This window comes from Pinus tabuliformis, chromosome 2_2, assembly GCF_031772625.1.
Source record: "Pinus tabuliformis cultivar Carrire ecotype Pingquan chromosome 2_2, CPIR1, whole genome shotgun sequence".
NCBI lineage: Eukaryota > Viridiplantae > Streptophyta > Pinopsida > Pinales > Pinaceae > Pinus > Pinus tabuliformis.
In genome coordinates, this window is record NC_142300.1 from 442,128,893 (window position 1) to 442,150,154 (window position 21,262).

A 21,262-nucleotide genomic window follows, 5' to 3' on the forward strand; every position below is an offset into this window, starting at 1 on the left:
TCAATATAAACTACTAATTTACTAGTTTTAGATTGATTTTATGTGTTCATTATTAATCAACATAAATTAATTAGTATGATTTTGTGAAAAAATTAAAAAAAAAATATCATCTAATGTGCATGTTCATCCAATATGAAAACGAAAATTTACATATGTTAATTACAATACTAAATAATATCAAGTTCAACTATAAATAATTTCAACCACATAAATTATATTATATAAAATGTCAAGTATTACAATATGGTTTTCCAACTTAATATTGGTTGGACAACAGTTTAAACATAAAATATTGTTTCATCACTTCAAAACATTATCATTGTGTTGCCAAGGAAATATAGGTGAATTCACCAACTCTAAAGACTTGACAATCAATTTGTATATGTGTGTCTCATGTGGGATGTTAGCTTTAAGGGCTATACCGGCTCTCTTGTCTCTCTTTTTCATTTCTGACTTCATTGTTATTGTTCTCCTCTTTCTTCAATTCCTGCTTGTTACCATCAACACTGACTTCCTCTTCTGAAAAATGAAAGAAGATATAATGTAAAGTATAAGAAATGAAAGACGAACACTAAAATATAAAATAAAGTAGACTATAAGTAATTGATTTGACATATACCTCAACATCAACAATTGCAATGTCATTTTTTCCTGGAAAAGAAAGAAAATCAAGCAAATTTTCTTTTGTTAGGCGATAGTGGCCACTATGTAGCGAGATTACTTGTATAAACAAAGGAAATAAAATGTCACCATAGAAAATAACACCTTAGGACTTATCATTCAACCTTCAGGAAAAACTTAAGCACAATCATGCTAACTAAGTTACATGCCAAAAAGCTCAAGTTGTAAATAACTTGTTAAAATAAAAGGACATAAAAAGACAACATGCAATAAATAATGTATGAAAGTTGGCTAAAAAATTGCATCATAGAAGAAAACATTCTCCTAAAGTTACCCATACATGTGGGTGTGTAGCCTACCCCAATATGTCGTGATGCTTAGGATCCATATAAAATAAACCTCTTACTAACATAATAATTTATTAGTTGCATCTTGGCCTCCAAACAACTACCATGATTTCCCTTACACATCATAATATTCAAATATTTAGAAAACAACACAAGAACCAAGGATATAAAATTTCGTTCAATAATGATGATACATTCAAAGCGTTGTGAGGTTAATAAATTAGTTTTGTGTAAATCTAACAAATATGGTAATCTGAAAAGTTTCACTATGCCTTTTTTATCACAAATCTAAAAATGTGAAACAAAGATCTCTGTAATTATTAGATGAAGATCTTTGTAACCCTTTATGCTGCTATTTTATCCATTATTAGAAATCTTAGAGGCAACATAAAGGGCTCTATTTCATATCACAACATACACAACAGACCTATGACCAACCATTTAGAGTCCTCCAAATAAAAATTATGCAAAGGAGTTGTCCACTAAGAGGATCTGCTCATATTATGACTAGTAACTACTATAAACAACAAAGAAGGGCACCCAGAGCAAAGGACTTACTATCCTTCAATTTATTAAAATGGGATAAAATCTAGAAGGGCTCTAATCATACTCTGAGCTCACCAGGATTCCAAAAGACACCTCTAACTAAAATGGAACATTCCCAAATTAAAGCAACTACATGTAAATTATTGAACTTGTAAATTTTAGAGTTAACATCTTGTAATTGTTGGTCATGTTATTGAATTAAATTACGGATGGTTGAGCTAGTCATAGGTTATCATATTTAAAAATTTATATCATATGAAGTGCTTAATTCACCATCCATCATCCTTGATAATTATATTCCTCAATACCAAATATAATATAGGGTGAAGGTATAAACAGAGTGCCACTACTTATGTATAATTTATCTAATATGAAAACCATTGATCTAGTGGCCTCTCACTCCTTCTCAAGGCCAAAAGGCCCTCTACTATGGGGAATAGATAAGATAAGATAATGTCGTTTGTTGGACGTTATTAAACTTATCTTATCATCGCCCTCCAGGGAGAAAAGATAGTGGGCTTGATAACGAGAATGTCTCGAAATAAATTTGTGTAGGTAAATACTCACTATAGATAGTTTTGTAGTAGTTGCATGAATCCTTACAATTTGATTTATCCTCCCTCTAGGAAATAATTATTCTCTCATTTGAGCAACCTTAGCAATATTTTTATTAACAACATAGGTTTTGAATACTACACAATTATCGGTTAAACCAAGTTACAAAAAAATCAATATGAATCATAAAGGTTTACCTATAATAAAATGAATGGCAACATCATGACTCTTTATGAAAAATTACAAGAAGATCACATCCCAATTTCATAAACAAAATTACAATTTGTATTATAAGATAGTTCAAATGGGGATGGGAAAAATATATTGGATAATGAATCTAACTAGTAATCACAATGTCATGAAGATGCTTCCCATGAATAAGACTACCATAACATGGCCCGAGACGCTCTCTTCCTTAGGCATGTGATGGTAATGGGGGAATCAATGGCCAATACTTTTCATCCTACAAAAAGAAAATCAACATTGGAATTTAGTAACATTTCATCAAGATACCAAAGTACATGGAAGAGACACATCAAGAGGAATTAGCAATATCATATAGACAACTTCAACACAAATGAAAGAATCAAGGCCCAAGACTACCTGAAACATAGTATCCCTGGATGAAAAAGATAGGTCATAGCTCATTGTTCAGCTAAGAATGAACTCTCATGGGAAAATTTCTGAATCTAGAAATATAAATCCTATTGCAGTGATTGGTTTAACATCTCCTACTTGTTATTTCATTCAAAAAGTTATTTAATTACATAAACATTGATGTAAACACTATTGCAACCTACACTGATATACAGATCATAAGCTGAAGCAATAATTGAAACACACACACAAGAGACACCATTATTTTTGGACAACACGTCCCTAGAAAAACCCAACTTGGGAAAACCAATGCAACAGAGAGAGGGTTTTATATTATTAAGCAAGCAGAATCTAGGTACAACAAGTTACCTCTCACACCGAAAACCTTACAAAGAAATCACGACAACAAGAAATACATACGATGGTTTACCTCGTCCCCAAGCCCCAACTAATTCAATGAGCGATCTGGAACCCTCCCTGAAAATACTCCACAGTCCCTATGTGATCACTGCATGGATTTGCGTCCTACCTCTAGAGGACTGTGTCACCCGATCTGCTGGATCGATTTGCTGGATGAAGATTGTCGTTCAACCCTCTTGGCTCAGAACTTCACTTTCCCAACAAAATCTCGGACTATAGATGACACTTTGCACCACCACTACATGAGGCCCTCTTGGACTGTGTAGGCTCTACGTGAGCCCCTCTTGGGCGGTGTAGTCCTCTGCGCTGTCTTCTTTTCACTCAAGTTGCCTCTCTGCCATGTACTCTTTAGCTCAAAACTTAATTTCTGATCCAAATCTCTGCTTTTTCCCCTCTCACTGCAACAGATCACTGGTTCGATTCTCTCATGAAACCGTGGCCCAGAAAATTGAACTAACTGATCAATATGCTCTCTTGGTGTATCTCCAACTGAACGTCAAGCCTCCTCTTATACTTTTCCCATTGATGAATCAACGACTGAGATTAATTCTCTAATCAATGATTAAGATTAAATTAGACTTGATCCTCATCTCTTAGAAGCTTCTCACCCATACTTTTATTAATACCCATTAATAATATAATTTTCCTAGGTTTAGACTTAAGAACCGCATTAAAAATATTTATTATTTTAATAAAATACAATCCGAGTGGAATTTGACCAAACGATTTCTGGGTCTTGGATATCTCATGTGTTCTAGCCCCTCCAAAAAATTTCAAAGCTGGAGCACATCCAATGCTACCCTAAAATCATCATCTCATAGGCTGAGATGAGTAATAAGAAGGTGTGAACAACCCAAAGAAGAATGGGATGAAAGGGTATGCAAGATGTCGGAGAAAGGAGAGGTAAAGACCAAATGGAATTTCTTGTTGCATTGCAAGGTGTATTCTCACACCCAAATAGGATATCAGTGAATTGACAGTTGGCAGGCTATTTTAGGAAAATCATGTTGAAGACATAATAAGCAAGTACTTATTTTGGCCAACGAGTTCCTCACTGCAGAGTTAAAAACACAACATGTTTACAGTAAGTTTTATTAACATGTAGTGATCTTTACACTCTCGAGTCTACTTATAAATACGTACCTATACTTCTGGCAATCCTCTTGCCTACTTGTATGGCAACTTTTCTTTATTTTCATAACTCTGATGGACAAAGAAAAGAATTGAATTGCAACATAAGATAAACAAGTCAAATTAAACTTTGATGGACACACTCAGATAAACTGTTGCAATTTATAGTATTACCTAGGCTCTATATTATTATCATTTTCACATGAAGGTCGATCTCTCTTCTAAACAATAAGACCAATGACCAACAAGGGCAACATAATACAAACATAAATATCATAAGACATAATTATTGGAAAATGTCAATTTCAACTCTAGTCAAATTTCTCAAAATATAATGTAAAAATTCCAAGAGAATTGCCTAAAATGATAAAATCTATTTCAAAGGACAAGGGTTTTTAAAACCAACCAAACTAGAACCAGAACCAACCAATTCAACCTGTTTGACCCTGAAAGAGGATGTTCTGGCCCTTGCACTGGTTTAGTGACCGGTTCCATATCAAACTGGTTCGTTTAGTACAAAACTAGTATGGCGGGCCAATTCACCATATATATAATCAATACTTTATGTATTTTCTAGTAAACTAGTTCCTAAATTGATTCTATGTCCAATTCCAACTTTTCAAGCATGGAAAACCATGGAACCATTTGAACACCATAATCAAAAGCATTTAACTGTCCATGATTAACTAACTAAAAATAATATGAAATGGACACCATGACTCTTCCCCCTTATCTCCATTTTTCTCAAAAGACGACCCTCTCTCCTATTCTAGAACAAAATCACTAGGACCAATTGTACGCATTTCCTTCTTCTGGCCAACAAAATTGGATATCGGAGTTTCTTTTCGTATTTTTCCAGACGCTCGAGATGCAACCAATTATTGTGGACGTAAAACTGCCCAACTACTAAAATTATAAGAGACATGGCGTTAACATTATGAATATAGGTCCCACAGAGATGCACAAGACACAACATAGTTTGAAACAAAGATTTTAGTTGAATACAATTATACAACTATATACTCTTATATAGAGATTTTAGTTGAATACAACCATATAGTCTTAAACATAGACTTTAGTTTAATACAAGTATATAAGGTCATCAAGTGTATTTTCTTCTCTCATGAACAATAGTATAAATGTTTCACTCATAGCACTCAAAAGTCACAAGAGCTCTCCAAATCATTATGAGGAAATGATTATGCATGCCCAAAGAGTGAGATTCATCTCTCTTTTATCATCAGAATGACATGAGTCTCTTTTTTATATCTTTTTTTCCCCTTGGTGTGATCATTTGGAGAGGGACATTACACTTGCACCAATATTGACTCCTTTGAAAATCACGTTATACATGATACAAGTCGGGTTGGCCATAAAAATTGGTGGATGGCTTAACATTTTGTTTATACAAGTAGGGGGCTGAATACAAGCTTTGGTTGATGGCTTAGCATTTTATGATTTTATCAATCTCTTAGGTGAAAATCAATGGCCTGATGGTAACATGATAGTTTTTTCCAGTCATTTCTTTGTAAGAAATGGCTACTCTCACTATTAAATGTAGAATGGTCAATTAGTACCCCGATAGTTTTTTTGGGTCATTTTTTGGTAGGAAATCGTACTTGAACTATGAATATTTCAATGTTATGCAATAGTATATAATCAATTTTTATGAGCTACAGGGACAACCACCCATATTACTAACCATTAGGGCATCAAAAGCCTCAATCTATTTCAATCTTATTCTAAGTCCTACCTGCTAAACAAAAATATCATACCCACTTATGGGAGTAACAAAAATATTTTGGCATCCAAAACATGGGAGTTCCACAAGGACATGTACAAGGAATAAATTGGATGGGGTTTTGAATAGTTGATTCAACATGGCCTCATCGAGGCTTTGGAACTTTGATTAGTGCTACAACTTTGTCTATTGGCTAGGAGGTAAAATTGGACTTAATTGAGGCATCTAAAAGTTTGATCAATGGGGTTTCAACATTCACATGTTGCTTGCCATACTTTGGGACATATCATATTGTTTTATAGATTAAGAGAAGTTTGGTATGAGAATATAACAATTTGGATTAAAACTCTAAATGTTTCTTTGAATCCTACATATTTTTTATTTTTATTCTTTTAGGTCATTTTGGATAGAACTATATAGTTTTGTTATGAGAATTGAACTAAGGTTTATTTCTTAGCATTTGATATACCTAGCCATTGAGTTTTGAACTAAGCACCCTATTGGTAACCTATTAGGGTTTTGAATTGGTAATACTGCAGGGAAAAACCAAGGATTTTCCCTAATTAGTGCTACAACTCTAGTTAGGTTTGGTTTTGGATGAGTTAAAAAAGTCTACAATGAAGTATGTAAAGGTTAGATTAATGTGTTATTAACTTATTATCATTCATGGTATTTTGGTCATAGGCACGATTTTTTTTCTTTGTTGTTAAATAGCCCTTTGTTAACTGTTGACTCTTCCTTTGGCTCAAATTCCATGAACAAGAAGTATCTATTCTATAAAGTCCATATAAGGCTTGACCTGACATCATTCATTGAGATACTCTACATCCTTAGGTCATCCATGTTACTTGGACTTCTACTGAACATGGATGCAAAAGTTAACTTTGTCGGCAGCATTGGTGTGACATGTCTTCTGGGTTTTGAACCCAACTCTGAGCACAGAAAGTGCTTTAATCACTTGACCATGTGCTCAATAAATTAATATGTGTTTGGTATTTAATATATCAATTTGTAGTCCATTATTTCAAGGTTTTTAAAAGCGAGAAGTAATTAAAATTTGACAGAATCCTACATTTTTTAGATGCATCATATATTACTTTAAGGGACAATGAGTACATCATGGAGAAAAGAGAGCTACAAAAATCTAATGACAAGAATACAAGGGAATCAACATCCTCATTAAGCTATAAATGCTAGCATATGAGTTTGTGCACTTGTAGGAAACGACTGGAATGGAAAAAGTTGAATTTGTCTTGAACAAGTAAAACCAATTCTTGTTTAAAAAGCCTCAACTCCCCAGAGCTAAGAGGGGATGGCTCTTCATGAAAAGTATCCTTACACTAATAATTCTAATGTTCCACCAAATTTATGAAACATGGGGATGCAGGAGCTGGGAAACACACTTGAGAGTCATATGAAGACACCCCCCCCCCCCCCAAATTTTAGGGGGCCTCATGGGGGACAGGGGGATGTTAGTGTCACTAGCATGGGAGACCCCATATCTAGATGACTGTAACTAGGAAGGGTCTCAAGAGGAAAAAATTAAATTTGGATTTAACAAGTAAACCCAGTTCTTGTTAAAATTATTTAGTTTCACTTGTCTAAGATGGGGTGCTTCCTCATGAGAAGAAACCTTACACTGATAATTCCAATGTTCCACCAAGTTTCTGAATGTGGGGATGCACGAGCTGGAAAATGCACTTTTAGGACAAGTGGAGACACCCCTTGAATTTTAGAGAGCATCATGGGGGATAAGGGGATGTTGGGGTCCCTATAATAGCGGACCCCATCTTTAAGTGACCATAACCATCTTCCTGGTTGTTAAATGTTGGACTGTAGGTTTCACCTTTCAAGTTAAATACTTAAACGATAAACCCTTAGCTATCAAATATCATAAACTGAGGTTGTTGATAGTTAAACACAGACTAGCCCAACAAAATCCAAAATCAGAATGATGAATCTATTTGGTGGCTTGGTTTTAGCTTTCTAATACCTCCTCCTAGTGGATCAGCTATAAACAACACCTTCTTCCTTCGCAAATTGACTCTCTTTGCAAAGAGAATTTGAAAGCTGAAAGAGAATTTTGAATGGTAAGTATAAATATCAAATGGAGATGGAAATGGTGTAGAGACACTAGGTTAGGTTAGGTGATTTAAGCTTTTTTAGCCTTTTTTTTCTCACTTTTTTATGTTAAAAAAAAACATGCCAGTTGTCCAAATTTCCCCCTTTGCAGGAGGGGGCATCCACAAGCCCAACTTTTTGGGAAGTGTCCCTGCACACCAACAAAAAATTTCACTGTGCATTTCATGTATTTTTTGAAAAAGAGAAGATGTAATGAAATCTTTTGCTAGGTTTCCTTGAGGCCTGTGGTCGTGAGGATGCAAGGAGCATGTCCCCAATCTTGGGAGTATGTCCTTGTGTAACACTGGATATTTCCATAGAAAGCTATTAGCAGATACTTGGGGTGCTGGCCTCTGTCATAATTATTTGCATCTATCCCTAATTGTCTGCGTGTGTTGAAAAAAAGTACCTTTCTAAGCAATTGGGAGGTTATAAATTATTAAAATCAGCCCGAAACCATGCCCAAAAAGTCTTGGCAGACAGGCATGTGTGCTTGCTTTGTCTTGGACTCTTGTTATATCCTCTTGACCATTTGAACATTCAACATTACATTTATCTGTTTACAAAAATTAACATGTGAATTATTATCCTTATGCATCACATGACTACCTTCATATATGCTACACTTACAAATGCACACAAAATAATGGACAAGAAATAATGTTATTATAACCATAAAAACTCAAAACATCCTAGGTTGGCATCCAAATCAAGAAATCATAGTCTTACAAGTGCGAAGAAAGTACATATCTTTTTTTTGGAAGAACAAAAATATTCACTCTCATTGGTAGAAGTGTAATAGAATGTGAAGGAGAGTGGAGTAATATATTGGTCCTAAAATTAATTTTGTGTCCAAGCAACAGATCAAGTCCATGATCTATCTTCTAGAGGGCTGAGGATCATCAACACGTAGGGGGATGAATTGCAAGCAGAGTTAAGAAGTTGAGAGCCTTGACTTGGTGCCAAAGTAAATATAAAATACGGAGGCCGAATAGCTATCCTTCTCTCAAAAGTAATCACTGATTTTGGTAGTCACCAAGCAGATTGATCAGCAAATATTAGGGCAGTATTGTTTCTTCAAAGAGGTTGAAAGTTCCAGCATATTTACTCCACATATTTTTCGAACGAGTCTCATCAAGGAAGTCGAGCCCTTTTTTGCATTAAAAGAAATCAATTGAGGTCAAATTAGTGCACTAAGAAGGAAGGCTCGAATGCTTAGACAAACTGAGAATTCCGCTCCAGAATTAGAAATATATTACGTTGCATGGGTCATTATAGAAAAATCATTGTTCCAGGAGTCAAGCGAGCCGAGTAATTACCTTCCTTACACTGTCCATAAGGGAGGAGATGAACCATAAAATTTAGAACATTATTTTGCTTGGGAAACATTGTTGCTAGTCATAAACAAGGGATCAAACTTGCAAGGATAAGATCATTGTACCAGATTTGTAGACCGAATTGTTCCTATCTATGTATAACAAAATTCCTTGAGATGCTCCTCCAGTCACCTTTGCCAAATTTTTCCCAACCAAGCAAGAACATCCTGCATCAGCAAAGATACACACATTATTATTAAAATCAGCCAAGGTAGAGTATTTGATGTCCTACTTTTTCCCAAACATTCCTCCATCTTGAACAAAGTCAATTTCAACAAGTTCTCATCTGTCAACATTTTTGAAACATTTCTCACTAGTCCAATACCACTGGAGACATCAATGAAAACACAAAATGGATTACAACATTGACAGTTGTCTAATGACTCTGTACTATATGCCTAGCAGCAGGGGAACAGGGGGTTATGATCCCAGTTTTAGGTGTGGCTAGGATACATGGTTTTGCACAGTTTTCTTTTACTTCTCATTCTCTATTTAGTGAGATTGAAGACGTCAACTCTCAAGCATTCATTAAGCTCAATAACAACCAACTCACGAGCCCTCAATGTTCACTTTACAAATGGAGATGCATGAAATATTCAAGTAGATAAGGACTATTTACTACTGATAGTTATATTTAATTTCAGGGGGAACTTTAAGGCTGTTTAGCACAATAGTATGTTCACCAATTCTTTTGATGATAACTAATTTTAAATTTATAACAATTTAACCCAAACAAAACCAACTTGCACAAGATTATGGGGTTGAGGGAATGGCAAGATGTGAGGATTATTTTATGATAGAGGGCACACTTTCAGAGCGCAGCACCATAGGTGGTGAAATAGATAAGGCACATGAATGAAAACCATAAAACACAAGTAACACATAAGGGACAGCTAGTTGGAAGGTTTGTTCCCAACTTGAGATTGAAAAGAGAAACTTTTCTTATTTTTATTCATTGTTTATGGGCATTGGGGAGATTATGTGACAGTTAGTTGGAAGGTTTTCTCCCAAATTGAGATTGAAAAGAGAAACTTCTCTTGATTTTATTCATTATTTATGGGTATTAGGGAGTAGGAGATGATAATTTGTCTATTCGAGGTTCCTGGGCCATCTCCCAACTTGTTTGAGGATAGCCAGAGATGGTTTTAGACTACCCCTTGTATTGAGCTTATGGAAAAGAGGGGGAAGAACATGCTGGAAAATTTCATTATACAACACAAGAAAATATAATATTGGAGTAAAAGAACGTCCCAATATATCCAAGGACTTTCTTCAAGAAATTTGGTACTATGGGACTTGCAAAGACTATTTGCTGCTTCAAGAAATCAATATATAAATGATGCACACGAATTTAAAATTTGCACGATTTATGAATATTAAAAGGCTTCACATAAAAATTGCCACTAACTAGACTCACAGGTTGAACTCACGGGTCACTGATTCATGAAGAAACTATTTTGGCCCATTTCCACTACTATCTTCTGCAGATTTTCAACTGTAGTTGTCAAGTTTTTTAAAAGAGAATGTCAAATTATTGACTCTTTTTCATAGCCAATTTTTTTCCAAGCCAAGTCGCTATACTTCACACACAGATACCTGAGCTACGATTCTATTTAATTTTCCCATAAAGTAATCTTTTTTTACTCTATTATGTAAGTGGATTTTTTGTTCAATCAAATCTAATGCAGAGAGTTGTCTGAAATGACCCTTGTTTTCCAAAATCATTATTTTTCCCAAATATTTTTTTTTCCTAGTCAATATTCGAAAATACCCACAGGAGATGAGAAATGATTATTTGAAAAATCACCAGTTTTAACAAGGAGTTATTTAAGCAAAGATCTCGAGTGTCTCCACCCTGAAATTAATTAATCAAATCCACCTAATGTATGCAGGCTCTTACAGTGCCTCAAGCCTACTTTAAGAGTCCTACTTTGGCAACAATGTTTTATTTTAATTATCAGTTGTCACAACCTAAGTCAGGTGGCCTTAAATTTGTTTATCAACTTTGTAGGATGAGGCCTCAAGAAACCAGATAGGAGAATCAAAATCATTATCCTTCTAACAAGTTTCAACATATTCACCATAAATAAAACCTTCGCAAAAACCGAATGATTCAATCCAATTTGTTTATTTTCATGCAGGAAATGGAATCAATTAAGATACTAAGTTCATATCCACATCCTTCCAATTAAAAAATACTCTCAATAATAGCCCACCGCCAGAACCTCATGCATTCATTGTTTGCAGGAAAAATTCAGAACTCAATTGGGTTATATTTTATAAATAATAACTTTTCCTGTACTCAACCCTCAGATGACACTAAGGGCATAAAGCCAGAGTGGCAATAAAAATATTTGTGGAAGAGACCCAACTACCAATTTATATAAGGAGGCAAAGTTATTTCTCTGTTGTTCATACACCTCCAAAAATCTGTGTATAACAGTTTACTTGGGGAGCTGAGTTTAGGTTCTGCTTGAGGGACCAAAACTGATAATAAAGTGGAACTTGGGGGAGACTTTATAGTTGTTGGAAGGAGGTCTGATTACCGGTGTATTAATCAGGTTCCAGTCTGAATTTTAGTGCTCTATAACAACTGTTTACTAGACTGTGAGCCATTTTATTGACTGCTGTCATAATTCTGGGTTAAGACATTAATGAAAAGTGATCATTCCATCGACACATGGCATATATCCATGGTATTTTCTAGTTTAATGTTTGTGAAAGATATGTTACCATCCTGTACTATCTCATTTGGAACCAAAACAATGAAAGTACACATACAATGCTCTGACATCTAACGTTTTCACTAAAACCTTCACCAGAAAAATTCATAAACTTAGAAAACTCAGTGCTATATTGGAAAATTTCAATTTGGGAATATTACACTTACAAGTTTAACTGTAGTGACCCAGTGAATGGTCAAGAGGTATATGATGTCGATGGGTAGTTTGTTTCCTCTGTGTGCTAAACAGGGCAGACCCAAACTTTGGTTGCATCACCATTGTTAACATCTAGAGGCATTTATTACCCTTCATTTGCAAAACAGATTAGATGTAAGGTGAAAATCAAACTCCTTGCAACTCATGAAGTTGTCAAGGCAATATGCATATTGTTGCATGAAGAGCATGCCTGACATAACAGAATATCAGGTATTTGTACCATTTTTTTCAAATGACCCAACCGTCCTAAAACAGTGTTGGATTGGGCTTCTCCAAAATCATACACTTCTACATACATGTGTGCTCTCAAAGGAGTACAATCTATTTTTGGATGGCACTCAATCAATAGCCATTGGATCAGTTGTGCTACCATATCTACATGAAGTCATACCAATTATTCTTCAATCTAGCACTTTGGATGCAACCAACGAAATTTGGGCATGGAAACCCTTACACCCAAAATACCAAATAAATGAATTCATTGGATACCAACACATCTGGTTGCATCATGGTTCAATTGGGAATACAAGATTTTAGTTTTCTTTGGGGCCTTGCAATACTAATTTTCTGTGAGAAATACCATGCAAAATCATTACCATCCTCCAGCTCTTGCATCTACATTATAAATGGTAAACTAGATCAAGACATTCATACAAATGTAGGCTCTAGGTTTCTCTCAAAACAAGGCTTTTATGAAAAATAGATGATTTCCTACAAATTTTGTCTCGATTTCTTGCAGATTCTTATATGGGTAATCATATTAGTCTTATCAATCTTGGAACAGGTTGTCAAGTTTTATCCGAATGATCGCATAAACGATGATATCTTTTTATTTATTGGACCTGAACTTTGTATGTACTGCAACATTTTTGGAAATCATAACTCTGATATTCCTAATCATGGTGATCTAATAGGTACCTTTTTAGGAATTGTTGGAAGCCTTCAGTATTGGCTAGCTCACAGTTTGTTACTTTCAAAGGTCCCAAACAACAGGTTTAAGCATGCTAAGCTTTTGAACAAGTGTTTGGAATTTTTGAATGAACAAGAGCATTTGCTGGTTTTTGCATGTGCTCATGAAGAACTCAATTCCATGATGAACACTGAAAGCGTTGCACAAGTTCATGATGTTGGGGACCTTCTTGCTATGCTGCAACAAGATATGTTTTTCAACACATATGAAATGAAGGAATATGACACCACACCAATAAAATTCGATAGGGTTTCAGAGATCTCATTAAATAAATTTCTGAAAATTGATGCTACATGTTATGATGCCTTGCAAATTTTTCAAGTTGATAAGCATCCAAGGAACATGGGCATTGGCAAAGCCAAGAAAGGATTTTTTGTTGAGAATGCAACAAGATGATGGAGCTTAGTGGAAAGAAGTCGCCTTCACTAAGTGGGCCCGCAGGCTATTTTTGGTGCAAAGTCCATTTTTAGACTATGTCTATTTTTAGACATATGGATCATGGTCTATGAGTTGCAGAATGCTATTTGTGGATGATTGGTCATGTTGGTAAAAATAGATGGACTTCTATTTTTAGACATATGGGCGGTTTCTATTTTTAGACTGCCAGGCTAAAAATAGAACAGTCGAATATTATTGTCTCATAATAATATTTGGACTATAAACATTATCTTATCCTCTTGGAGCACTTCAGTTTGAGCTACAGATGTGGCACATGCAGCTGTCAGAAGGAAATACACTTTTCTTGTGGGTCAGTTGAGCTATTGCATGCAGGACTTCAGTTAGAACTCATGTGGTTGAGTTTCGGTGGAGTTGATTGTGGAGTTGATGGAGTTGTGTTCAGTTTGACTTGGTTAAACTAGTTGTATTTAGTCTAACTGCAAATAGACTAGTGATGAGTGATGTGAATTAATTGTTAAATTAATTCACTAATTATTAACTCATAAAGCAACTGAAGAATGCATTAGTTAACTCAGTGCATGGACAATTCAGTGGAGACAGGTGTTAGAGGTTGAGATTTCTATTAGTTGTGACTATAGTTGTGCATGAGATCTTGCACAATCAGTGAGATTGAGTAATGCCAATGAGGATTGTGTGGTTCAGCCAAGGAAATACGAGTTTGCTTCAGCCATTCATCATTATTCTCTTGCAGGATTGCGCAGTGGAGGCAAGCAAACAGTGGAGGAGATTTGAGGCATCAGATCTGAGCTAGTTTGTGTGTAACAGGTGGAGATAGTACTGAGTACTTGTGAGGAGTATTGTACTATGTATTGTTACATGTTCTCAATCAATATAATATACAGATAGTGTGGGGTTTTCAGCTGTATGCTTTCCCCGGGTTACATACTGTGTTAATGTGTGCATGCGATTGATGTTTCATTGATTTTAATGCTGTTAAATTGATGATCAACGTAGAGGAGGTTATGTATTATGCATGTATTCCGCAATAATGTATAATCAGGATAATCTCTGTGAATAAGTGTCATATTATTCAAAATTTCTACGTGGTATCGGAGCAGTTGATCATCAGATCTATTATTCAGAAAGTGTTTACATTTTATTTCTTCAGGCAGAGTCTGTAATCGGGCCAAGTAGCCTCTGGATTCATCCTTCCTTTGGAAGGTGAGATATCCAGTAAAAGCCCATATAGTCAATCTTTGTACGAGAAATACTTTGTTCTCATGAATTTTAGATCAGAAGCGGTTGAGTTTGAGCTGGTGGAATTCGAATTTGCAGCAGTGTTTTCTTGGTGTCAACATTGCAATGCCTTTCAATGGATTGCGATTGGAGTATGCTCTTGAGAGCAGCTCGAACTATATTGCATGGAAGGACAGGTTGGAGGCAGTGTTAGATGATAATGGGCTGAAGGAGTTCATAGGGGCTGAGGTCCCAAAGCTTACTGATGCTACTGAAGCTGAGGTTTGGTAAAAGAAGACAGCAAATTGTCGAAGGATTCTGTTGGAGGGCGTGAAGGATCACATTGTGTCCAACCTGCATGGAAAGGCTTCTCCATACTTGATGTGGAAAGCGTTGATAGATCTATTCCAAAGCAAGAGTGATCAGAGGACGCTGGTGCTCAAGGATAAACTTAGAAACATTAAGTGCGAGAAGGGAGACAATATGCCCAAGTATCTCACGAAGTTCACTCAGTGCAGGGATGAGCTGGGAAGTGTGGGGGTGTCTGTCGATGATCAGGACTTGGTGAGCTTGGCTCTCCTTGGTCTTCTGAAGAGTTGGCATTCCTATCAGGACTCTGTCAATGGTCAGGAGAAATTTCCAGGACGGGAGAGACTTTGGTCAGATCTTGTGCAGGAGGAGATCTGTTATGAAACCAGCTCACAAAAAGATAGAAAAGAGAGATCCACGACTTAGAATTCAGCCTCTTCGAGGGGGCAACCTCCTTTACATTACATAAATGAACAATTCTTGGATGATACAAATGAAAATACCTCCTTTCTATATATAGGAGTCTAAGTGGTCCCAATACAATCAAAGCCTACATAACAATAATATTGTAGGGCACAACAATAACAATAGTGGGCTTCTATGTGGCACAATAGTAACAATATGGGCACTACATGGGTACAACAATATAAATAAGGGGTATAACTACAATAGTAATGGGGTAATCACTAGTATTATAGGGACCCAACATGCCCCTCTCCTTCAAAAAAGTGTTGTCCTCAACGCTTGAGTAGTTCTGGATACTTCTGCATAAAATTCTCATCCTCCCATGTGGAATCTTCAGCGGATAAGTTCTTCCACTTGATAAGATACTCTGAAATTGATCGATTTCGTAGCTGTCGAGTTCTTGTTTCTATGACTGCTTCCGGTTCCAATATAATTTTTCCTTCCTCGTCAAGTTCTGGCAATATTGTTTGAACTGGGAGCTTGTCGCCTATAACCTTCTTTAAACATGAAACATGGAAAACTGGGTGCAATCGAGAAGCTGCAGGAAGCTCCAATTTGTATGCCATAGTACCAATCTTTTGCAACACCTTGTACGGACCATAATACTTTGGTGATAATTTATTATCCTTCTTAGCTTGCTTGAGGGACATTTGCTTATATGGTTGTAGCCGTAGGAATACCCAATCACCTACATCAAAACTTCTTTCACTGCGATGTTGATCTGCCTGTTGTTTCATTCTATTCTGTGCCAACACGAGGTTATCCTTTAAGAGTTGGAGGACTTGTTGTTGATGTTCGATGTGATGTTCCACTGCCTGAACCTTAGAATTTTCTCTTAAATATGATGTGATGGATGGTGGTTGATACCCATAAAGTGCCATAAATGGGGTCATTTTTGTTGCTGTATGGAAGGAAGTGTTATACCACCATTCAGCCAGAGGCAACCATTTGACCCATTGTGTCTGTTTATCAGATACAAAGCAACGAAGATATCCTTCCAAACATTTGTTTACTATCTCAGTTTGCCCATCAGATTGAGGATGATAAGATGAGCTATGAGCTAACTGAGTACCAAGACAAGAAAATAATTCTGTCCAAAAATTTCCAGTGAAAATGGGATCTCTGTCACTTACAATAATCTTTGGGTTTCCATGTAGCTTTTGAATTGTTTCCATAAATGCAGTAGAAACTGTACTGGCTTTAAATGGATGTGATAATGCACAAAAGTGTGCATACTTGGTAAGTCTGTCAACTACCACCATGATGACACTCTTTCCCTCAGACTTGGGTAAACCTGTGATAAAATCCATTGAAACCTCCTCCCAACGTTGGCTTGGAATGGATAAAGGTTGTAATAGACCCGGTGTCTTAATTGTTTCAACTTTATTTTGCTGGCAAACCAAACATTCTGCCACAAACTTTTGAATATCTGATTTAAGGCCATCCCAAAAAAATTCCTTCTTAACCCTGTGGTAAGTTTTTAAAAATCCTGAGTGCCCTCCTAAGGGAGAAGTGTGCAATTCCATAAGAATCTTTTGTTTTAGCTGGGAATTCTTACAGAGGTATAAGCGATCTTTGTACCATAACGAATCATTTTTCCAGCTAAATGTATCAGATGTACTGGAATCTTGTTGTAGCTTTCGAATAAGTGCCCACACTTCTTCGTCATTCTTCCATTCCTCCCTTGCTTCGTTTATCCAATCTGGTTGGATAATAGAAATGGCGCACAACAATGCTTCCACATCCTCATCCTTTCTTGAGAGTGCATCTGCCACCACATTTTGCTTCCCTTTTTTGTAGATGATTTCAAAGTCATAACCCAACATCTTTGTGACCCACTTTTGTTGCTCTTCAGAGGATAATCTTTGTTCTAAAAAGTATTTAAGGCTATCATGATCCGTTTTTACCTTGAAGTGTCTTCCCATTAGGTAGGGTCGCCATTTCTTAAGTGCATGGAGTATTGCCAACATTTCCTTCTCATAAATAGCTTTGCTTAAAAACTTTCCCTTGATTGGACGACTTTCAAAAGCAATGGGTCTTTCATCTTGCATTAGAACAGCACCAATTCCATTTCCTGAAGCATCACATTCCACAATAAAGGTTTTTGTGAAGTCCGGTGTAGCTAAGACCGGTGCTTGGCACATTGCCTCTTTAAGATGTTCAAAGGCCTTTGTTGCTTCCGGAGTCCATGAAAATGCATCTTTCTTCAATAATGTTGTTAGAGGTGCTGCTATTCTCCCATAATTCTTAACAAACTTGCGATAATACCCTGTCAACCCAAGAAATCCTCGCAGATGCTTTATGGATGTGGGGATTTTCCATTCCTTAATGGCTTTAATTTTGCTAGGGTCTACCTTAACTCCTTCATGAGATACAATATGACCCAAATATTCCACCTCCTGGACTCCAAAGAAACATTTGGATCTTTTTGCATATAATTGTTTCTCCTCCAATAGTTGTAGCACCCTGTCAACATGTTCAACATGATCCTTCCAAGACTTGCTGTAGATTAGTATATCATCAAAAAATACTAACACAAATTTTCTAAGGAATGGTTTGAAAATTGAATTCATCAAACCTTGAAATGTTGAAGGTGCATTGGTAAGGCCAAAAGGCATGACCAAAAATTCATAATGACCCTCATGAGTTCTAAATGCCGTTTTCGGAATGTCTTCAATCTTCATTCTGATTTGATGATATCCTGAACGAAGATCCAACTTGGTGAAGTAAATTGATCCATGCAATTCATCCAGTAATTCATCAATGACAGGAATGGGGAACTTATCTTTAATAGTGAGCTTGTTGAGCTCCCTATAATCCGGACACATGCGCCATGATCCATCCTTCTTGTGCACCAATACTACTGGAGCAGAGAAAGAACTTTGACTCGGTTGAATTATACCAGCCTCTAGCATTTCTGCAACCATACGTTCAATTTCACTTTTTTGGACATAGGGATATCTGTACGGCCTGATGTTTGGAGGAACACTTCCTGGAATCAGATGAATAGCATGATCATGATCACGCATAGGTGGGAGACCTTTGGGAGTCTCAAATACCTTGGAATGATTGTCCAAGACTTTTTGGAGATCTGGAGAAATAGATGATTCCAATGTGGAAACATCTAGCGAACATAATTGTGCAATTACACCTCTTTGCTCCTTTTTTAGAAGCTTTGTCATACCATTAGAGCTGATTATCTTTCCTGGTTTCCCTGCAATACCCCTTAATTCAACTTCCTTTCCTTCCACAGAAAATTTCATGAAAAGTTCTTGAAAATTAAAAGCTATTGTACCCAAGGATTGTAGCCATTGGACTCCTAGTACAACATCAGCACCTCCCATTGGAATGGAAAGCATTGGGCTAGTCAATACATATTCTCCCATGGATAGCTTGATATTATGGCACTTTCCAGAGCAATTTATTGTTCCTCCATTTGCAATCATCACTTGACACTCTGGTGCTGGATATAGGAAGCAATTCAATTCTTTTGCTACCCTACAATGAATAAAATTGTGGGTGCTTCCTGAATCAATCAACACTATTACCTTTTTCTTCTTGATTTGTCCTTCTATCTTGATGGTTTGAGGAGTGGTAATTCCCGCCAATGCATTACAAGATATGGTCGGATTTATTTGTTCTTCATCTAGGCTTTGTTCCTGGAATATATCCTCTTCTTTTGACCTTTCTTGCTCCTTTTCTTCTTCCTCTTCACAATCTATGTAGAATAATTTCTTCTCAGCACACTTATGACCTTTTGTGTATTTGCTATCACAATTGTAACAAAGCCCTTTTGCTCTTTTTTCTTCCAATTGTTGTGGTGTCAACCTTGTAGGTTGTGGAAGACTATGGGCAACAACACTTCCATCTTTATAGTTGTGAATGGTATGCTTCCTAGTTGCCATAATTTTGCTTTCCATTTTTCTTGCTAACCTGAATGCCTTCTCTAATGAATCAGGTTCCCAAAGGCGCACATCATGTTGGATATTATCCTTTAAAGACCCTATGAACACATCAATCCTATGCTCCTCTGGAATATCTTTTACCCTTATGTTCAATTTTTGGAACTCCTCAATGTGCTCCATTATTGAACCCTTTTGTTTGAGACTTATCAATTGGCTAAAAAAAGTGTTGCTTTTTGTATCCTCATAATGTGCTATCAATTCTTCCGTAAAAATTGCCCAAGTGATAAATTGTTTACGAGAACAAAGCCATTGATACCATACAAACTGATTTGGTTCCAAATATAAAGTTGCCATACGTACCTTTTGTGTGTTTTGCACATTATTGAGATCGAAGAATTGCTCCATCTGTAATATCCATGTGGCGGGATCCTTGCCATCAAACTTCCTCATATCGATTTTTGGAACATGGTGAGTCTTCGATCCAACATTAGAGTCTATGGAATCATGATTAACATTTCTTTTGTTCTCATCATGAGTTTCCTTTACTACCTTTTCACCATTAGTGACCCTTTCTTGTAGCAACTTCTTCAATTCATCCATCTTATCATCCATGCCCTCAAATTTAGCGTCAATCTTAGCTTCCATGCCATCCATCTTAGCTTCCATGCCCTTTATCTTAGATTCCACGCCATTTACCTTAGATTCCACGCCATTTATCTTAGATTCCACGCCACTTATCTTAGCTTCTGTTAGCTTTTGTGAGCGTGACATTTGTTGCACTTGTTCTTGTAATTTTGATATATCATGTAGCATTTCTTCCTCTTCTTCATGAGTCATGCTAGAGCTTTCAGGTTCCTTACTAGGTGTTTGCATTTTCTTTCCTCGGGGCATCAGTTACCGATAATAATGCTTTACTATGCCCTTTGAATTCCGTTAAACCAAGCTTACACAAAAATTTAAAAAAAAACTACACACCTTTTTTCACTTTATAGAAGCCTGATATTGAATCTGATGTATCTCTGTAATTTCGGATCATCCAGTTCTGAAATTGCTATCTGTAGTAGCCTTCTGCGTCCTCTTTCCAATGCCACAAGTCTGAGCCAAATTGGATTCTCCAAGGAAGAGTTATGTGAAATCTCCCACAGTGACTTGCTTTTAGACTGGTTCAGTAGAGCGAACTTGTACGACGTGCCACGAGTCACTGTTTCAACCTTTGAATCTGAAACTCACCCACAAGAAACTACAGTCCGTCCTCTTTCTGTACCTTTTACGAAATTTCAATCCGATCCTCAGAGAGAGAGTTATGACGATTTTCCCCAGGTCACCTGTTTTGAATGTAATTCAGGAGTCTGCAAAAAGACCAAATTCCTCAGATCATATCTCCGAAAATATCGCGAGAAAAGCTCTGAAATTCGGACCCAAGGTTCAGCGCCAATTCTTCTCAAATGGGTTTTTTTTGTGACTTCTGAAACGTCACAGAAAAAAAGTTATAGCGAAAATGCCACGATGACCTGTTTGGAGCAGCGAAACCCTAGAATCCAAAGCTCTGATACCAAATGTTATGAAACCAGCTCACAAAAAGAT

General features: G+C 36.4%; 1 long non-coding RNA gene across 2 annotated transcripts in view; it reads right to left on the reverse strand.

Moving 5' to 3' along the window:
- Positions 1–227: 227 nt before the first annotated feature.
- Positions 228–21,262, reverse strand: part of LOC149193172 (uncharacterized) — a 32,838-nt gene continuing 11,803 nt past the window's right edge. Inside the window, exons 3-4 of one of the 2 annotated variants that reach the window (XR_016254424.1) lie at positions 9,521–9,622; positions 228–519 (exon numbers count right to left, since the gene is read on the reverse strand). This is a non-coding gene — a long non-coding RNA (uncharacterized LOC149193172). Of the gene's footprint in view, positions 520–2,193; positions 2,533–9,520; positions 9,623–21,262 lie in introns of those variants that run through there. The other variant, XR_016254423.1, reaches the window with a different exon arrangement.